We start from the raw sequence: 13,512 nt of genomic DNA, 5'->3' as shown, positions 1-13,512 counted from the left end.
CACTGTGTGTTTTGAGTGCCTTCCAACCTAGGGGGCTCATCTTCCAGCACTGTACTGGGCGATACGCTGTTGTGATCCATAGGGTTTTCATTGTCTAATGTTTTCATCAAAGTTTGGAAGTCTTCAGTGGTTTTCTTTAAATATTCTTTCTGTCCCCTTTTCTCTCTCCTCTGTGACTCCCATGATGTGTATGTTGGTCCCATGAAGTCTCTGAGACCCTGGTCATTTTTCTTCTTCTTCTTTTTTTTTTTTTTCTGTTCCTCAAATCAGATAATCTTAATAGTCTAATCTTCAGGTTTGCTGATTCTTTTTTCTACCAATTCACAACTGCTGTGGAGCCCCTAAAGTGACTATTTCCTTTTAATAATTGTACTTTAAAGGCCTAGAATTTCTTCCTTTTTTTTTTTAAAGTACAACTGCTTTCACATTATTGATATTCTTTATTTGGTGAGACATTAATTTCACATTTTCCTTAATTTTTTAGACATGATTTCCTTTGTAATAGCTGGTTTAAATTTTTGCCTAGTATATTCAACATATGGGTGCCTCAGAAACAGTTTTTCTTGGCTGCTTCTTTTCCTGTGTATGAGCTATACTTCTCTATTTCTTTGCATGTCTCATAATTTTTTTTTAAAGACCAGATTTTCTAGTTAATATAATGTGGAAAATCGAAAATCATATTCCCACCTCTGTAGGATTTGTTGTTGTTGCTGTTTGTTTAGTGTCTTTCTTGGATTACTTCTGTAAAGCCTGTATCCTTAGTTGTGTGCAGCCACTGAAGTCTCTGCTTGGTTTGCTTACCCATAAACCCATTGCTGTTGACTTGATTCCGACTCATAGTGACCCTATAGGACAGAGTAGAACTGCTCGATAGGGTTTCCAAGGAGCAGCTGGTGGATTTGAACTCCTGACTTTTTGTTAATGGCTTGAGCTCTTAACCACTGTGCCATCAAGGTCCCTTAGTGTCAGCAAATGATGGGACAGAGATTTCCTTATATGCCTTGAATCAACAAGTCTCCCAGCTTTTTCTAAGGGGCTCAGTGTGTGTTAGGCACAGCATCAATGCCCTGGCAGACATTTTACAACTTTACCTAGCCTTTCTTTCCTTCTTGTGCAGAGCCTCAAGGTCACCCAGAGGTGAGAAAATAGGGTCTTCTCAGGTCTTCCCTGGGCATATGCACAGCCCTGCATATGCGTGAGACCTAGAATCTCAGCAACATGTCAGGACTTTACAAAGCTCCCATGGACATCTCACTCCTCAACTTTTTTTTTTTAATGAATGTTTTTGGCCTGCCTTTTGTTGACCCCTCCTATAGGGTCGCTATGAGTCGGAATCGACTTGATGGCACTGTGTTTGGTTTTTGGTACCAGTATTTCTACTTCAGGCAGCTGTGATGTTAGACAGTTGCTACTAATTGTTTCTGACAAATGTGCTAGGGACAGTGCTGGTCTTACGGAGTGAGTATGAGTCTGGAAAGATGAGCTCTGAGAATGGAGTTTTTTCAGTGAGCTGCCAGACTGGTCAAATAGTGACAATTCTCTGGGGATAGGACTTTGGGGGAGCTTCAAACCTTTTCTGCTCCCTCTAGTGGCTACTAAGCTGCTGGTTTTCATAGCTACCATGGTTGTGAGGCTGTTGGTTTTCAAGGTAACCAGGAGCTGAAATGAGTTGGAATCGACTCGACAGCACTGGGTTTTTGGTTTTTATGAGCTGAAAAGAGTGATATGAGAATAGGTCAAGTTAAAATGCCACAAAGCTGGTGGTTCTTACAATGATTCAGCATTTTTCTTAAATAAATGTCCCTAGGATTGTGCAAGATATCTCCAAATCCGTATTACCATGTTGTCAATGTTCCATGTAATACACAAGACATGTTGACACAGGGTATACGTGATGTCGAAAATACTTAGGTATTCACACTTAGTTGTTTAAATAAGTCAAATTCAATCAAACAATAATTCCTTGTGTAGCTCCTAAGATGAGCCAAGCATTGCACCTGGGAGAATAACAAAGGTGAGTGAAACTGTATTACTTAAGATTCTCACTGTAGAAGCAGACAGAAACTCAGCTTAATCTTGTGTAGGTGAAAGGGAGACTTGTTGGGATGGTCCAACAGTGCACTGCACAGATAAAAAGTAAAGATTGCATGGGAATGAGAATGTCTCAGCCAACACCAACATGGATAGAAGACAGTACCCAGAGAAGAATTCTTCTCCACGCTTATATCAACCCTCATGCCTTGGCACCTATGGAACCCAGAGAAAACCCTGGGGAATGGGGAGATTAGAGTTCTTGAAAGTTATAAAAAAGTAAACTAAAGAAGTAGTTTCTTGCAGGATTGAACTTATAGACTGAGATTTGTTCCTACCTCCCTTAAATGTTTACAAAATTGGTGTTACACTACACATTCTGTTTTATTCATGAAAAAAAAAAAAAGGTTGTAGGCATTTTTCAATGTCCTTAATCTGATTTTTATGGTACATTTCATCAACTAGATGTGCTGTAATTTATTCTGCCTCCTTATGTGGGACATGTAGTTTCCAATTTTTTATTATTATAAATGATGCTGTGATAAATAATTTTCACATTAAACCCTGTCTGTCAGGCTTTCGTGGCACTGTCATTTCTCCTACATTATAGTATCTTTCTTCTTCTCACTTTACCTTTATCCCAATTGAGCATTCAGTTAAATTTATCATTTTGTATTGCATTATATGCATTTTTAATGAGGTGCTCCTTAAATCCTTTCTGGAACAAGATAAAACACAAATAAATAAATAAATGCAGAATGTCCATATTTGTAAAACAAAAATCAGGATGCTTAGTGTGACGAATATGAGTTCACAGGGATGAAATTGTCCAGATAGTCTAATGGATCTACGAGTTACAGAAACTTAGTCATATAATGCTTAAACATTCAATGCTCCCTATCTGTAATACAAGGATTTTTTTTAAATAATAATAATAATAATAATACCTTCTTTATAGAATTGTTAGGAGGACTAAATGAAATAATTATGTGTACCAGTTAATACAGTGTTTGTCTCCTTGTAAGTGATCTGTAAGTGTTATTAGTAGTATCATTGATGACCATTCAAAGATAACCAGTGGCAAACAGGAAGTAATGCGACCACCTACTTAAGTGACCAGATGACCCTGCTGGCCACCACAACATTTTCTGGAGAAGCCAGCTCTTAATTTTAACCCTTCTTCAGGACTTTCACAAATTATACGTTATTTTGGTTTGAGGTAACAAAAACTCAGGTCAAACTATCACAAGAAGAAAGGAAATTGTAAAGTTGTATGGAAATATCTCCTGGAATCTAGTGGCAGCAATGATTTGGGCCTCAGGATCCCAGTGAAACCATGGACTTGAAAGCCTTCATGATTTCTCACCGTGGCTTGCCTCTCCTTCTTTCTGGGGTCTTTTATCTTTTCTCTCTTGTAATGACTGGTTTCTTCTCCTACTTAGTCTACTCAGAGGAACACGGCCACCATTGGACCATGGTTTTACATACAGCAGGTTTAACAGCCTGGAGGGAAACCCAACTCTGGGACCAAAGTCAAAGCCCAAAGCCCAAATTCCTAGGGGATCAGATTGATGACCACCCTCTGTCACTTTGTGGTACTGCGGTGGCTTCCGTGTTGCTGTGACGCAGGAAGCTTTGCCACCAGTGATTCAAACGCCGGGAGAGTCACCGGTGGACATGTTTCAACAGAGCTTCCAGATTAAGACAGACTAGGAAGAAAGGCCTGGTGATTACTCCTAAAAATTATCCAATGAAAACCTTATGGATCATAACAGAATATTGTCCAACTCGCTTGCTTTGGATGCTGCTGTGCCACCTGGGCTCCGGACACATCATCAGAAGGGATCAATTGCTGGAGGAGGACGTCATGTTTTGTGAAGTAGGGGGCCAGCAAGGGCGAGGGAGACCCTCAAGTGAGATGGATGGGCAAAACAGCTGCAATGACAGACTTGAACATGGTGATGATTGTGAGGCTGACACAGTACCAGGCAACGTTTTGTTCTGTTGTACATAAAGTCGTCATGAGTCAGAGTCAACTTGACAACAGTTATCTGTCTGTCTGTCTGCCTGTCTATCTATCTATCATCTATCTATCTATGATTGATTAGCCTACACTGGGATGGGTACTTATCCCTGAATCAATCACTTGTAGCTAAAGGAGCAGAATAATATTGCATAAACTGCCTGCTGCCATGATAATCATGTGGCTTGGTTCTCAGGAAATGGAAAGGCAAAATCCAGAAAAGTAAGGACTAAAGTAAGATAAAGTAATAGGTAATAGATGTTCATTACAGTCCCTCCTCCCTGCCATCTTCCTATGGTCGCTGAGAAAGCAGTTTATGCAGGAGCCCAAACACTCATCCGGGGAGTGGGAATTGATTACTAGGCTTGGTCATTCTTTCCCTTAGCTTGTAGGCATACCTTCCTCTGAGTTCCCTCTGTTTTTCTCTACCTGCGCCCACTCTCCAGCCTGTAGGCAAAGGAAGACTTGCCGAGTGCTCCAAGTGAAAGGTGCTGTCGCATTTTACAAAGCCCTTAGGACCATCACTTGGAACACTTTGGTCCTTTGTGTCCTGAGACCAAGCACCTTGGTGCTCGGTGGAGGTGTCTTGAAGAGGTGTTAAGCACCAGCTGACAGAGATGGTGAGGTGGTGTGTTTTAGAACCTGAGCTGCTATCAGGGAACGTGCAGATTTTGTTATTTCCGTATTAGCAGCTTCCTCTCTGTGGACTTTGTCACATGAATTTCAGAACGATGGAGTGTTTTCCTGATTGACACCTTAGAATCACTCTTTGTGGCACAGTCACAAATATTCCCAGATCTTGCTGGCTGCTGCAAAGTCTGAGCTGCTGGAGACAATCTCTGAGTGTCACCTGACACAGTGTGCGAGGTTGGGCCTGGCTGAGCTGCTTGTCTGGACACAAAGCCAGAGCATTATGTGACCTGCAGAAGGCCCATCGCCCTGGAGCCTGCCCAGAAGGGAGACTGACACATGTGGGTCATTTAACGGAGCCTTTTCCCCTTCACAAAGCAGAGCAGTCCTGACACTTCTGGAAGAAAATGACAGGGAACGTGCTCAGAAAAAGGAGGGACAACATTACCACTGCTTTCTGGACAGCCCTTTCTTTGTGGACTTGTACCAGTCATTCTTTTACCCACCTTATCTAATCCACTTCTATTTTGTGTTCTTTAATAAAGGAAAGAAAGGCAACTGTTATTTTGTGAATTCCTTCTGTGTGCTACAAGCAGCGGTGTGTGTGCCGGAGATGGTTTGTACAGGCTCATGAGAGTCAGCTGTTTGTTTTCCAGGAATTTTGCAGGAAACTGTTAAACATGGACTTAATTGAAAATTAAAATATGCTAACTTATAATTAAAAATTAAATAAACTATATTAAAGCAAAAGAAATAAATACTCAAAGCTCATCACTTTTTAATTATTTGACTACATTTTACTGTTAGGCTGTAAAAAAAAAAGTTGCAGTTATTTATGTCTGTGGTATCTGTCTGTCGGGAATAGTGTATAATAGCTTCCTACTGTGTAACTCTGTCATAGCGCTGCCTTGCAATTGGCTGTGGTGGCAGTATTTAAGTGGTACAAACAGTTTGCGATCATCTACTAACCTAAAGGTTTGGTGGTTCAAACCCACCCAGCAGAGGCACAGAAGAAAGGCCTGGCAATCTGCTTCCATAAAGATTCCAGCCCAGAAAGTCCTGTGGAGCAGCTGCACTCTGTGACACACGGAGTCGCCACGAGCCAGAACTGACTCGATGGCAACAGGGTTTTTTAGGCAGTATTTACACCACAGAAATCAACAAACCCTGCAAATCATGGTTTGATTTCTGGTTTTACTGATTGCCCAGGCTTAGAAAGTGATGGAAAAATGTTAATAATATGGATTAACCTTAAAGTGTGTCATGCCTGTAGCCGTTACATTATGAACAGCACAAAAAATTGCGGATCTATTTTTCCAGTGTTCAAAATTATTGCTGGATTCACCAAAGAAGGTGCTCATGTCGTTGACCAAGGAGTGAAGTTCTCACATACATTTTTGTTGTTTCACTTTTGTTCTACTCATTAAACAAAAATGTCAGCCAGCATATCCATGTCACGATGATGTTGTTGGCGTCAAAATGTCATAGAGTCAATTTTGACTCATAGTGACCCCATGTGACGGGGTAGAACTGCCCTATAGGATTTTCTAGGCTGTAGACTTTACAGGGAAACCCTGGTGGTATAGTTGCTTAGCTATGGATGCTAAACAAGTGGCTGGCAGATCAAATCCGCCAAGTGCTCCTTGGAAACTCTATGGGACAGTTCTTCTCTGTCCTATAGGGTTGCTGAGTTGGAATTGACTCGGTGGCAATGGTTTTTTTTTTAACTTAACAGGAGCAAATTGCCAGGTCTTTTCCCATGGAGCTTCTGGGTGGGTTCAAACCACCAGCCTTTCAGTTAGCAGGCAAGCACTTAACCGTTGCTCCACCAAGGCTCCTATCCATGTCATAGCTACACTTATTTGTCAATTGCAAACCTAGTTTGGCTATAGACACAGTGGCAAAAATCAGTGAAAGCATTTCATGAGTAATTAATAAATTATGAGTGTCATATATTTTATTGGTAGTAAGTTGTGTGCTACATATCCTTTCTATCGATAGAATTTATAATAGTTGTAATTTATAACACATATACGCACACAATTTTTGGAGAGGCAATTGCTATTCTTAGCTATTAGTAGCTCTGCCATGAGTATATTTCCCTGTTTATCTCACTCTCCAAGACCCACTTCAGAGACAAATTGATTCCTTCTTTGGGGTCCTCTAGATTTGTCACAGCCTTTTCTCAAGTGCATTAGGGTCTATGCATGTCCTGTGCAGAAAATAGAGATTTCTTAGAACAAACACAGTTGAAGGACAGGGACCTTGAAGTTTTCGGCTCTGAAACTCTAGATCTGAGCTAAGTGTTTGGTACATAAACCCATTGCCATTGAGTTGATTCTGACTCATAGCGACCCTCTAGCACAGAGTAGAATTGCCCCATAGGGTTTCTGAGGAGTGGCTGGTAGATTTGAACTGCCGACCTTTTGGTTAGGAGCTGAATACTTAACCACTGAGCCACCAGGGCTCCTTAAGAGGTACCCAAAAAGTGTTGGTTGAAAAAAATAGCCAGAGCCTTGGGGGCTGAGATACAGATAAAAAGAAAAGGAGGAGATCACGTATATAGAAAAGGGACAATCAAGAATACTATAGACCACCTTTCTTTTCTTTTTTTTTTTTTTTTATAATAACTTTTATTAAGCTTCAAGTGAACGTTTACAAATCCAATCAGTCTGTCACATATAAGTTTACATACATCTCACTCCCTACTCCCACTTACTCTCCCCGTCTTGAGTCAGCCCTTTCGGTCTCTCCTTTCTTGACAATTTTGCCGGCTTCCCTCTCTCTATCCTCCCATCCCCCCTCCAGACAAGAGTTGCCAACACAATCTCAAGTGTCCACCTGATATAATTAGCTCACTCTTCATCAGCGTCTCTCTCCCACCCGCTGACCAGTCCCTTTCAATTCTGATGAGTTGTCTTCAGGGATGGTTCCTGTCCTGTGTCAACTGAAGGTCTGGGGACCATGGCCGCTGGGATTCCTCCAGTCTCAGTCAGACCATTAAGTTTGGTCTTCTTATGAGAATTTGGGGTCTGCATCCCACTGATCTCCTGCTCCCTCAGGGGTCCTCTGCTGAGCTCCCTGTCAGGGCAGTCATCGATTGTGGCCGGGCACCAACTAGTTCTTCTGGTCTCAGAATGATGTAGGTCTCTGGTTCATGTGGCCCTGTCTCTTGGGCTCTTAGTTGTCATGTGGGCTTGGTGTTCTTCATTTTCCTTTGCTCCAGGTGGGTTGAGACCAATTGCTGCATCTTAGATGGCTGCTTGTTAGCATTTAAGACCCCAGATGCCACATTTCAAAGTGGGATGCAGAATGATTTCATAATAGAATTATTTTGCCAATTGACTTAGAAGTCCCCGCAAACCATGTTCCCCAGACCCCCGCCCTTGCTCCGCTGAGCTTTGAAGCATTCATTTTATCCCGGAAACTTCTTTGCTTTTGGTCCAGTCCAATTGAGCTGACCTTCCATGTATTGAGTGTTGTCTTTCCCTTCACCTAAAGCAGTTCTTATCTACTGATTAATCAATAAAAAAACCCTCTCCCACCCTCCCTCCCTCCCCCCCTCGTAACCACAAAAGTATGTGTTCTTCTCAGGTTTACTATTTCTCAAGATCTTATAATAGTGGTCTTATACAATATTTGTCCTTTTGCCTCTGACTAATTTCGCTCAGCATAATGCCTTCCAGGTTCCTCCATGTTATGAAATGTTTCAGAGATTCGTCACTGTTCTTTATCGATGTGTAGTATTCCATTGTGTGAATATACCACAATTTATTTACCCATTCATCCGTTGATGGACACCTTGGTTGCTTCCAACTTTTTGCTATTGTAAACAGAGCTGCAATAAACATGGGTGTGCATATATCTGTTTGTATGAAGGCTCTTGTATCTCTAGGGTATATTCCTAGGAGTGGGATTTCTGGGTTGTATGGTAGTTCTATTTCTAACTGTTTAAGATAACGCCAGATAGATTTCCAAAGTGGTTGTACCATTTTACATTCCCACCAGCAGTGTATGAGAGTTCCAATCTCTCCGCAGCCTCTCCAACATTTATTATTTTGTGTTTTTTGGATTAATGCCAGCCTTGCTGGTGTGAGATGGAATCTCATCGTAGTTTTAATTTGCATTTCTCTAATGGCTAATGATCGAGAGCATTTTCTCATGTATCTGTTGGCTGCCTGAATATCTTCTTTACAGAAATGTGTGTTCATATCCTTTGCCCACTTCTTGATTGGGTTGTTTGTCTTTTTGTGGTTGAGTTTTGACAGAATCATGTAGATTTTAGAGATCAGGCGCTGGTCGGAGATGTCATAGCTGAAAATTCTTTCCCAATCTGTAGGTGGTCTTTTTACTCTTTTGGTGAAGTCTTTAGATGAGCATAGGTGTTTGATTTTTAGGAGCTCCCAGTTATCGGGTTTCTCTTCATCATTTTTAGTAATGTTTTGTATTCTGTTTATACCTTGTATTAGGGCTCCTAGGGTTGTCCCAATTTTTTCTTCCATGATCTTTATCGTTTTAGTCTTTATGTTTAGGTCTTTGATCCACTTGGAGTTAGTTTTTGTGCATGGTGTGAGGTATGGGTCCTGTTTCATTTTTTTGCAAATGGATATCCAGTTATGCCAGCACCATTTGTTAAAAAGGCTATCTTTTCCCCAGTTATTTGACACTCGTCCTTTGTCAAATATCAGCTGCTCATACGTGGATGGATCTATGTCTGGGTTCTCAATTCTGTTCCATTGGTCTATGTGTCTGTTGTTGTACCAATACCAGGCTGTTTTGACTACTGTGGCTGTATAATAGGTTCTGAAGTCAGGTAAGGTGAGGCCTCCCACTTTCTTCTTCTTTTTCAGTAGTGCTTTGCTTATCCGGGGCTTCTTTCCCTTCCATATGAAATTGGTGATTTGTTTCTCTATCCCCTTAAAATATGGCATTGGAATTTGGATCGGAAGTGCGTTAAATGTATAGATGGCTTTTGGTAGAATAGACATTTTTACTATGTTAAGTCTTCCTATCCATGAGCAAGGTATGTTTTTCCACTTAAGTATGTCCTTTTGAATTTCTTGTAGTAGAGCTTTGTAGTTTTCTTTGTATAGGTCTTTTACATCCTTGGTAAGATTTATTCCTAAGTATCTTATCTTCTTGGGGGCTACTGTGAATGGTATTGATTTGGTGATTTCCTCTTCGGTGTTCTTTTTGTTGATGTAGAGGAATCCAAGTGATTTTTGTATGTTTATTTTATAACCTGAGACTCTGCCAAACTCTTCTATTAGTTTCAGTAGTTTTCTGGAGGATTCCTTAGGGTTTTCTGTGTATATAATCATGTCATCTGCAAATAGTGATAACTTTACTTCTTCCTTGCCAATCCGGATACCTTTTATTTCTTTGTCTAGCCTGATTGCCCTGGCTAAGACTTCCAACACGATGTTGAATAAGAGCGGTGATAAAGGGCATCCTTGTCTGGTTCCCGTTCTCAAGGGAAATGCTTTCAGGTTCTCTCCATTTAGAATGATATTGGCTGTTGGCTTTGCATAGATGCCCTTTATTATGTTGAGGAATTTTCCTTCAATTCCTATTTTGGTAAGAGTTTTTATCATGAATGGGTGTTGGACTTTGTCAAATGCCTTTTCTGCATCAATTGATAAGATCATGTGGTTTTTGTCTTTTGTTTTATTTATGTGATGGATTACATTAATGGTTTTTCTGATATTAAACCAGCCTTGCATACCTGGTATAAATCCCACTTGATCAGGGTGAATTATTTTTTTGATGTGTCGTTGGATTCTATTGGCTAGAATTTTGTTGAGGATTTTTGCATCAATGTTCATGAGGGATATAGGTCTATAATTTTCTTTTTTTGTAATGTCTTTACCTGGTTTTGGTATCAGGGAGATGGTGGCTTCATAGAATGAGTTGGGTAGTATTCCGTCATTTTCTATGCTTTGGAATACCTTTAGTAGTAGTGGTGTTAACTCTTCTCTGAAAATTTGGTAGAACTCTGCAGTGAAGCCGTCCGGGCCAGGACTTTTTTTTGTTGGGAGTTTTTTGATTACCGTTTCAATCTCTTTTTTTGTTATGGGTCTATTTAGTTGTTCTACTTCTGAATGTGTTAGTTTAGGTAGGTAGTGTTTTTCCAGGAATTCATCCATTTCTTCTAGGTTTTCAAATTTGTTAGAGTACAATTTTTCATAATAATCTGAAATGATTCTTTTAATTTCATTTGGTTCTGTTGTGATGTGGTCCTTCTCATTTCTTATTCGGGTTATTTGTTTCCTTTCCTGTATTTCTTTAGTCAGTCTAGCCAATGGTTTATCAATTTGGTTAATTTTTTCAAAGAACCAGCTTTTGGCTTTGTTAATTCTTTCGATTGTTTTTCTGTTCTCTAATTCATTTAGTTCAGCTCTAATTTTTATTATTTGTTTTCTTCTGGTGCCTGATGGATTCTTTTGTTGCTCACTTTCTATTTGTTCAAGTTGTAGGGACAGTTCTCTGATTTTGGCTCTTTCTTCTTTTTGTATGTGTGCATTTATCGGTATAAATTGGCCTCTGAGCACTGCTTTTGCTGTGTCCCAGAGGTTTTCATCGGAAGTATTTTCATTCTCGTTGCTTTCTATGAATTTCCTTATTCCCTCCTTGATGTCTTCTATAACCCAGTCTTTTTTCAGGAGGGTATTGTTCATTTTCCAAGTATTTGATTTCTTTTCCCTCGTTTTTCTGTTATTGATCTCTAGTTTTATTGCCTTGTGGTCTGAGAAGATGCTTTGTAATATTTCGATGTTTTGGACTCTGCAAAGGTTTGTTTTATGACCTAATATGTGGTCTATTCTAGAGAATGTTCCATGTGCGCTAGAAAAAAAAGTATAGTTTGTAGCAGTTGGGTGGAGAGTTCTGTATAAGTCAATGAGGTCAAGTTGGTTGATTGTTGTAATTAGATCTTCCGTGTCTCTGTTGAGCTTCTTACTGGATGTCCTGTCCTTCTCCGAAAGTGGTGTGTTGAAGTCTCCTACTATAATTGTGGAGGTATCTATCTCACTTTTCAGTTCTGTTAAAATTTGATTTATGTATCTTGCAGCCCTGTCATTGGGTGCGTAAATATTTAATATGGTTATGTCTTCCTGATCAATTGTCCCTTTTATCATTATATAGTGTCCTTCTTTATCCTTTGTGGTGGATTTAAGTCTAAAGTCTATTTTGTCAGAAATTAATATTGCTACTCCTCTTCTTTTTTGCTTATTGTTTGCTTGATATACTTTTTTCCATCCTTTGAGTTTTAGTTTGTTTGTGTCTCTAAGTCTAAGGTGTGTCTCTTGTAGGCAGCATATAGATGGATCGTGTTTCTTTATCCAGTCTGTGACTCTCTGTCTCTTTATTGGTGCATTTAGTCCATTTACATTCAGGGTAATTATAGATAAATAAGTTTTTAGTGCTGTCATTTTGATGCCTTTTTATGTGTGTTGTTGACAATTTCATTTTTCCACATACTTTTTTGTGCTGAGGCGTTTTTCTTAGTAAATTGTGAGATCCTCATTTTCATAGTGTTTGACTTTATGTTAGTTGAGTCGTTACGTTTTTCTTGGTTTTTGTCTTGAGTTATAGAGTTGTTATACCTTTTTGTGGTTACCTTATTATATACCCCTATTTTTCTAAGTAAAAACCTAACTTGTATTGTTCTATATCGCCTTGTATCACTCTCCATATGGCAGTTCAATGCCTCCTGTATTTAGTCCCTCTTTTTGATTATTGTGATCTTTTACCTATTGACTTCCATGATTCCCTGTTATGTGTATTTTTTTTTTTAATTAATCTTAATTTGTTTGTTTTTGTGATTTCCCTATTTGAGTTGATATCAGGACGTTCTGTTTTGTGACCTTGTGTTGTGCTGATATCTGATATTATTAGTTCTCTGACCAAACAATATCCTTTAGTATTTCTTGTAGCTTTGGTTTGGTTTTTGCAAATTCTCTAAACTTGTGTTTGTCTGTAAATATCTTAATTTCGCCTTCATATTTCAGAGAGAGTTTTGCTGGATATATGATCCTTGGTTGGCAGTTTTTCTCCTTCAGTGTTCTGTATATGTCGTCCCATTCCCTTCTTGCCTGCATGGTTTCTGCTGAGTAGTCAGAACATATTCTTATTGATTCTCCCTTGAAGGAAACCTTTCTTTTCTCCCTGGCTGCTTTTAAAATTTTCTGTTTATCTTTGGTTTTGGTGAGTTTGATGATAATATGTCTTGGTGTTTTTCTTTTTGGATCAATCTTAAATGGGGTTCGATGAGCATCTTGGATAGATATCCTTTCGTCTTTCATGATGTCAGGGAAGTTTTCTGTCAGGAGTTCTTCAACTATTTTCTCTGTGTTTTCTGTCCCCCCTCCCTGTTCTGGGACTCCAATCACCCGCAGGTTATCCTTCTTGATAGAATCCCACATAATTCTTAGGGTTTCTTCATTTTTTTTAATTCTTTTATCTGATTTTTTTTCAGCTATGTTGGTGTTGATTCCCTGGTCCTCCAGATGTCCCAGTCTGCATTCTAATTGCTCGAGTCTGCTCCTCTGACTTCCTAGTGTGTTGTCTAATTCTGTTATTTTATTGTTAATCTTTTGGATTTCTACATGTTGTCTCTCTATGGATTCTTGCAACTTATTAATTTTTCCAGTATGTTCTTGAATAATCTTTTTGAGTTCTTCAACAGTTTTATCAGTGTGTTCCTTGGCTTTTTCTGCAGATATCCTAATTTCATTTGTGATATCATTAAGCATTCTGTAAATTAGTTTTTTATATTCTGTATCTGATAATTCCAGGATTGTATCTTCATTTGGGAAAGATTTTGATTC

General features: G+C 39.4%; 1 long non-coding RNA gene across 2 annotated transcripts in view; it reads left to right on the top strand.

Moving 5' to 3' along the window:
• The window catches only part of LOC104847334 (uncharacterized), a 763,513-nt gene that overhangs the window by 30,780 nt on the left and 719,221 nt on the right, over nt 1–13,512 (top strand). The window lies entirely within an intron of this gene.

This window comes from Loxodonta africana, chromosome 27 (assembly GCF_030014295.1).
Source record: "Loxodonta africana isolate mLoxAfr1 chromosome 27, mLoxAfr1.hap2, whole genome shotgun sequence".
In the NCBI taxonomy this organism is placed as follows: domain Eukaryota; kingdom Metazoa; phylum Chordata; class Mammalia; order Proboscidea; family Elephantidae; genus Loxodonta; species Loxodonta africana.
The sequence above is the reverse complement of the archived record's forward strand: the minus strand, read 5'-3'. Positions and strand labels throughout refer to the sequence as shown.